The sequence below is a fragment of the Mesocricetus auratus genome, unplaced genomic scaffold (genome assembly GCF_017639785.1).
Source record: "Mesocricetus auratus isolate SY011 unplaced genomic scaffold, BCM_Maur_2.0 Super-Scaffold_100676, whole genome shotgun sequence".
Lineage (NCBI taxonomy): Eukaryota > Metazoa > Chordata > Mammalia > Rodentia > Cricetidae > Mesocricetus > Mesocricetus auratus.
The window spans coordinates 69780580-69788925 of NW_024429266.1; positions in this window are offsets into that span (position 1 = coordinate 69780580).

An 8346-nucleotide genomic window follows, 5' to 3' on the forward strand; every position below is an offset into this window, starting at 1 on the left:
TAAATGGCAGAACTGAGTTTCAAATCCCAGTTCGGTTGTGTGAAAGCCCGTGAAGAGATTCCCTGGTCTTAGAGGGAGACAACCCATTCACAACCTCTGATGGCCTAATTAGTTCCAAGCCATCTGGCCCAGAAATGCTTTCCAGTCTCCCAAAAAAACATCAACAGATGACAGAGGCTTTAATTGATAGGAACCAGGAGGTGAAAATGGCTCTCATATTAGGGTGAGCTCACACTCTTGTCTGATTTTCTTCTGATGAGTAAGATAAGGGAGAATGGCAGGATGTCAAATTCCACCCAAACCACCAAGAATCTATCCTTGCCTGTCCTGCCTGCCGGCTCCTACCCATCCGGGCCCTGAGCCCGCCTTCACCCCCCACGACGCCTGCCTCCCACAGACACGCCCCTCAGGACCTCCCTAGCCCTCCCTCCATCTCCCTCACTCCAGCCAGCAAGACCAAAGAGAAAGCCTAGAAGTTCCTCACAACAGATGTGGCAGCAGTGAGTGGAAGACATTTCTTCAGTCAGTGCCCTTTTTGAGGACGGGGAAACTGAGAGCTACTTTACAGGGACTTTGGTTGAGCATGACCCAGTTGGGCCTTCATACCTGGAATTCCCAGCTTGGTGCTTCTAGGTCTGCAATCCTCCCAAAGGGCCACAAGATCCATAAGCAGAGCCATGGGTCCTTCCAGAAATGCCTGGTTGGGGGAGGGTATGCAGCTTGAGCCAGGACCTTGGCCAAGTGAGAAAGAAGAGCCATTGTGTGTTTAATCAACCCCCTTTGAGGGATATTTGGCTTCCCAGAAAGTAACATGATTTTTTAACAAAGGCCAAACTTCTCATTTTCCCATGACTGCGTGCTAAGCTTTTTCCCTCCATTTTTTTTTTTTTTTTTTTTTTTTTTTGCCAGTGGTCTTGGTCTTATTAATCAGGAATGTCGGCTACAAGCCTGTCTTCAGCAGCAGGGGACTGATTGCTCTGCGGAAAGCTTGCAGAAGCCCTGCTCTGTCAATGTGTCAGCCACCATTCCATGATCCTGCCTTGGGAGGTCTGTGAGTGCCCAGCCCCCTTCCCACCGGAAGATCTGAAGTTCTGGATCTGGGTGCTGGCAGGGTTGGGCCTCCTGAAGCCATATGCCAGCAAGATGGCTCAGTGACTAAGGGTGCTTGCTACTAATCCTGACAATTGAATTTAGATCCCTGGGACCCACAGGGTAAAATGACAGAATACCATGTGTGTCATGGCATGCACACTCACACAATGCACTCACATACACACATGCAAATAAATGTAAAAAAATGTTAAAGACTCCTTTAGCTCCTGGGGTTGGTAGTTGCAATGGCTGTTCTTGGTTGTCAACTTAACTACATCTGGAATTAGCTAAAACCCCCAAATAGAGGGAACACCCATGAGGAATTTCTGCTTAATTTGAAGTGGGAAGATCTATTTCTAATCTGGATCTTTAAAGTAAGAAGACACAAATTTAATCCAGATCTTTAACCTCAATCTAATCTGGGCCATGACTTCTGGAAACCTGTAAAAACGTGGAAGAAGGAAGCTTTTGCTCTTTGCCTGCTTGCCCTCGCCTTGCTAGCAAGTCCATTCCTTCACCGGCATTACAGCTCACTTCTTCAGGATTCCAGCACCTACTGAAGACCAGCTGAGACATCTGGTCTGGTGGACTTAGAATCATCTGGAATTTTGGACTTTCTGGATTAGGTGAACCATAACCTATAACTGATTCTATTGATTCTAATATATCTCTTTTATATACATATATGGATTCATTCTATAAGTTCTGATACTCTAGAGAACCTTGACTAATACAGCAATGAAGCAAACTTCAATGTTTTTTGATACTTGATATGTCAGGAGCCTAGCAAGATGGCTCAGCAGTTAAATACAACCACTACCAAACCCGATGACCCAAGTTCTGTGTCTGGGTCACACAGTGGAAGGAGAGAACAGACTCCCCCAAACTGTGTCGTGGGATGTGAGCTCTCTCTCTCTCTCCCTCTCCCTCTCCCTCTCTCTCTCTCTCTCCCCCCTTCTCTCTCTCTCTCTGGAGAAAAAGCCTCAAGATCTGAGTTCAATCCACAGAATCCACCTAAAGGTGGAAGGAGAGAATCAAGTCTGCCCACACACACACACACACACACACACACACACCACCCACCTTATACACACACACACACACACCACCCACCTTATACACACACACACACACCACCCACCTTATACACACACACACACACACACACACACACCACCCACCTTATACACACACTAATAGCAAAATTAATTTAAAATCTGGCCATGACACGGTACAGACCTCTCACCTCAGCACCTGGAAGGCTTGGGTAGGAGCAATGTCAGTTTCAAGCCACCCTGGACTTTATAGAGATTCCAGACTAGCTATGGTTACATAGCAAAACCCCATCTCAAAAAGACAAAACAAAACAAAACAAACAAACAAACTCACACACACACACAAACAAAGAACTTGACTAGTGGCTAAAGAATCTTTTCATGACTTAAAAAAAAGCATTTATTTATGTAGTGTGAGGGGGACACACACACCATGGAACACATTGAGGACAACTTGCAGGAGTCGGTTCTCTCCTACCATGTGTATCCCAGGGTCTTCAGTCTTGGCACAAGCACCTCACCCAATGAGCCATCTCGCTGGCCCTGTATATGACTTTCACAAAGTGAAAGCCAGAGTGAGGTCAGATTTCCAGGTCATCTGTGTCTGGTTCTATTCAAAGACCTGGTATTTTTGGTTTTGTTTTCAATTTTACAGCTGAGGCAATCTGGGCTCAGCATTTCCTCAGCCTTGGAACCCCTCTTCAAAGGTCTGCTGCAGGTACAGGGTCCCCTCGACTGTCACACACAGCGGCTACCGGAAGTTCAGAGGGAGCTAGTCCTTTGTGGCCATCAGATCTCTCCTTCCATCATATGACAAACTTGGTAGCACCTGTGCCTGCTCAGCCATCCCTCTAAGATGGCCTGTCCTTTGATTGGCAGGTGTTCCGGCTGCATAAGCGCACCTCTAAGCTACCAGCCCTGCTGGTCAATTGACAGATGTGCACAGAAGCAGATGTAGATGACTCATTCACTCACGAACTGTTCATGGTGAGGCCTTTTAGACGTTTTTTGTTATTTCTAATTAACACATAGTAATTGTGCATATTTGTAATTACACATACAAATTACACACTGTGTTTCCATACATGTTTTCCACGCCTTATGTAATGACCCTCCCTGAGTAATCGGCACATCTGTCATCTCAAGCATCAGTCATTACTCTGAGATAACATTCTTTCCTGCAGCTTTCTTGAAATGAACAATTCTTTATTGTTAGACGTCATGACTACTGTGTGAGAGAACACCAGGTCTTCCGGACTTGACTGTGACTTTGGATGCACAGCCTTGGCCCACTTCCCCTTCCTCCTGTCTCCTTCCCTAGCTGCTGTTCTCTGCTCCCAACTTATAAATCAACATTTTTTCCAATTAAAAATCTGGAGAAGATCAAGCAGTATTTGTCTGTCTGTGCTTGGCTCCTTTCAGTTAAAACAGTGTCCTCCAGGTTCCCCCATGTTGTGGCAAGCAATGGGCTTTCATGCTCTTCAGGGCTGACTAGTACTCCATTGCGTGCACTTACCACATTTTCATTATCGCTTCATCCTCTGCTGGACCCTCAAATGGCTTCTGTCTTTTTTCTTCTTTTAAAAGATGTATTACTCTGATATTTTAAGATCTTTATAAACTTATTTTTATTTACAGTATGGGTGTTTTACCTTCATGTATGTCTATGCATTACGTACGTGCCTCAGAAGCCAAAGAGTTAGACGTGTTTGTGAGCCACTGTGTGGATGCTGGGAACTGAACCAGGTCCTCTGGAAGAGCAGCCATCTCTCCAGTCCCGGATTCTAGGGTTTTGTGTGTAGTGATGCAATAAACCTGGGTACATACAGGCTTCCACATACGAGTTTCCTGTCCTCATGCAGACGCAGGACAGCTGGGCTCTACTTTGACTGTCTGGAGGAATTCCCACACTGCTTTCCATGCTGGCTGCCTACTTTATATCCCATTAGCAGTGTCTAAGAAGTCCCACTCCCACTGGGCAGTGATGGTGCACCCTGAGTCAGAGGCAGGTGGATCTCTATGAGTTTGAGACCAGCCTGCTCTACAAAGTGAGTTCCAGGACAACCAGGGCTACAAAGAGAAACCCTGTCTTGAAAAACAAACAAACAAAACAAAACAAAAAACCCCATAAAGGATTCCCACCCCCATATCTTCCCAGCTTTGCTAGGCAAACACTCTAGTATGTAGCTATACTCTGGTACCTTATGGTGGAATCTTAGTTTCTTTCCTTTTTAAGGCAGATCTTCAAGTAGCCGAGGCTAGCCTGGAATTTTCTGGTAGCTGAGGATGCTCTTGACTCTTGATCCTTCTGCTACGATTATAATAGGCACATACACCATGCCTGGTTCACGCAGTGCCAAACTGAACCCGGGATTTCCCGCACGTTAGGCAAGCAGTCTACCCCCTGACCCTCATTCCCAGACCCCAGTGCTTGGCTCTTTTGGTTTTTTTTCATTTAGTTGTTCCTGGACAAGTGCTCTGCCATGGGACCCAGGCACAGCCCTCTCTGATTTAATAAACATTCCTGGACCCCTGCTTCACTGGCAGAGTCTAGGCTGAGTACTAAGCGTAGACATGAAATAGTGATTTTGCCATCTTTGGGGAGCTTACGATGGTCTAGAGGAGTATATCCAGTTGGCCAAGCCCAGAAGAGGTTGAAAGGTCAAGGCAGTGTTCTAAGCAGGACACATCTTGAGGAAGATGACTGAATTGCATGGAGGACTGGAGCTCACTGGATGATGTTTGGCTTGTGTGGTGAAGCCCTGGGCTTCATCCCCAGCACCACATAAGCTGGTGTGGTAGCACATACCTGTAACCTTCCCAGGAGGTAGAGGCAGAGGAATTAGGAGTTTACAGTCATATTGAGTTGGAGGCCAGCCACGACTAGGGACTCAAAAAGAAAAGCCTACACCAGACACAATGAAGGAGAAGGCATAAGGTTCTGCTAAATGGGGGGAGGGGGACTAAAGTTGGGGAGAGAGTGGGAGGCAGGAAGGACTGGCTATGGCATCCTTGGGCAAGCTGGAAACTGGTAAAGACGGCCTCAGCCAGGTTGTCACTGAAGTGAGGCCTAGTAGCCCTCTCGGACTTCACTGATCCTGGTGCCATCTTGGCTAAGCCTAAAGGATACCTGTGGAAGAAAGGCTGCGGCCGGCATAAGACCTGCAGCTCCGCCTGCTGTTTTCATGTGTGATCGCCACATCTCACTAGGCCAGGAGGAGACAGGGACACTGGAGCTAATCCTGAATTTCAGGGAAAGGCAGGACCCCAGGGACCCAGGTTCGTATGATACCTGTTCCTGCCACATGTGGGACTACGTTGAGGGGAGAAACTTACTGCTCAAACCTCCCCAATCTTAACCACTTGACTGACATTATAATGGACAGTCAAAGGTGGCCATTTATTGACAGATATTTATAAGATTCGTGGTGCAGACATACTTAATGCTCCTTAGAAATATTCTGGTTTGGGTTGGGTATGATGGCTCATGTCTGTGTCACAGCACTTAGGAGGCTGAGATAGGATGAACACTGTGTGCTAAAGCCTTCCCCCCAGGCTACAGTGAGTTCAGGTCTGAAACTCTGTCTCAAAAGGAATGCCACACACACATCACACACATACACATATACATACACAAACACATACACATATACGCACACATACACATTCACTTACACACATACACAAACACATACATATACACACATACATACACATATACACACACATACACACATACACAAGCACATACATATTCACATACACACATACACAAACACAAACACATACACATACATATTCATATACACACATACACAAACATACATACATATTCACATATACACACATACACATACTCATACACACACATACACAAACACATACATATACACATATACACACACATACACAAACACATACATATTCACATACACACACATACACTGTCGAGTCTGCTGCGCGGCCTGCGTCTGAGAACGTGCGGAGGGTGTCGGGGATTGACAACACAGAGACTCGTTCAACGATGTAAAGAAAACTTTTAAGCAGGCCCCAAAAAGGTTCAAGAAAACTTCCTAAGAAAGGCTCCCACCAGAGAAGCTTCTGCTCTCTCCTCTCCCCTGGCTGGTTCTCTCTGACCCCAGAAACTGATCTGGGCGTGGCAGAAGGGGCGGTTAGTCTTTGGACAAGGTCGAGGTCAGGGTGGTTTCTGTGGGCAGGCCTTTTCCAGGAACTTAATGCCCCCAGGCATTGTATTGTTTTTAGTAAACATGTCTTACAGCTGCCTACTCCCAGGCAGAAGGGGAAGTGGGTCTCTGCTCAAGGTCTGGTGTTCTCACAATACACAAACACATACATATTCACATATACACACATACATACAAACATATACATATACACATATACACAAAACACATATACACAGACACATACACAAACACATACATACATATACACATACACAAACACATACATACACGTACACAAACACATACATACATATACACAAACATATACATACACAAACACATATGCATACACATACATGTGTGCAGAGCTGGGGATGGAGCTGAGTTGGGAGTGCTGGCCTAGCATGTATCAACTCTTGAGTTTCCTCCTCAGAACCTCAAGAACTGTGTATACAGTAGAGGCACATGCCTGTAACCCCAGAATTCTGGAGGTAAATGCACGAGACTAAGAAGCTCAGAGTCATTCTTGACTACATATCTAGTTTGAGGCCAGCCTAGGTTATGTGAGACCTCTTTCAAAACCAAAGGAATGGAAAGCAGAAAAAAAAGGCTATTCTGATTTTATCATTGCAACATCCTTCTCTGTGAAGCGCTATTTGCTGTTTGACAGATGGGGAGACTGAGGCTAGGCTTTGGGGAACAAGTTACTTTGCAATGGGACCCAAGCACCTGCAGGGGTTGCCCCAACTTGGGAAGGTGTGAAGCTCAGACAGGGTGGGGAGCCCCAAGCCACACAGGCCTCCCACATTCCAACCTTGGCTGAGGCCCAGCGACAGAAATAGACAAGGAGCACCCGGGCCCGGCCCGTCTGTGCTGGATCAAAGCACAGGGTTGGAGGCCGCGGAGTGGGAGGAGAAGACGCAGCCTTGGAGCCATCCTGACTTACTGCCCTCATGCCAGGTCCACCCTCTGCCTGCGTGCCCTGGAGAGGGCTCTGTGAAGGTGGGTGGGAAGATGAGGCACTGAGTCTGAATAGTCTCTTCCAGAATCTTCGATGCTCAGCTAGAAACCCTATTTGCCCAAGCCTAAGCTTTCAAGGAACTTGCAGGCAGTCTGGGAAAATCGGGGTGATCTGTATTCACCTCCCCGGCTGAATCCAAGGAGGACGCGCGGATAGGCGCATGCGCAGTTGCAGTGTATGGCCCTTTCTTCAGCAGCTCAGCTTGACCTCACCCACTCCTGGTAGTCTTTCCGACGAATGGAGTCCGGACCCTGTGCTTTGCAGCGAGAAAAACAAAACAAAAATAAAAACAAACAAACAAACAAAAAACTTCCTTGCCAAACTTCAAGGCCAATAACGTACACACAGGACAGAGAACCAGAGTGCAAGAGGTCAAAAAAGTCTAAAACCTGCCCCTGTGGAAGAAGGACGCCCCAAGGGACACACGGACACTAGAGGCAGGTCCGGAGGACAACGGTGTAGGAGTTGGTTCCCATCTTCCACTTCTGGATCCGGGGAATGGAACTCGGATTGTTAGTCTTGGCAACTGGGGTTTTCATCCCCTGAGCACCTCACTGCTCTGTTGGTTTTCCACCCGAGCAGTAACAAAGAGCCACAGATTTCACTGCTTCCAATGACACAAAGGTGCAGTTCTGCCATTTGAGGACCAGAAGCCCAGCGGAGACCTCACCAGCGTAACTCGGGTGGATCAAGCTGAACCCTGGTTGGAGGCTCCAGTGGAGAATGGCCCCTGCTCCTGTGGGCTGCTGGCAGAAGTCGGTTCCTGGCAGTTGCAGGAGAGCTTTGTTTTCTTGCTGGCTGTGAGAGTAGTTTCCAGCTTCCAGAAGTCACTGCATTGCATAGCCTAGGGCCCTTCCTCCATCTTCAAAGCCAGCATTGGGGGTGGGGAGATGGCTAAGTTGCTGAAGTGTTTGCCTCTCAAGGACAAAGACCCGAGTTTGATCCCCTGCACTCATTAAAACAGTCAGCTGCGGTGGCTAGCACTGGAGGC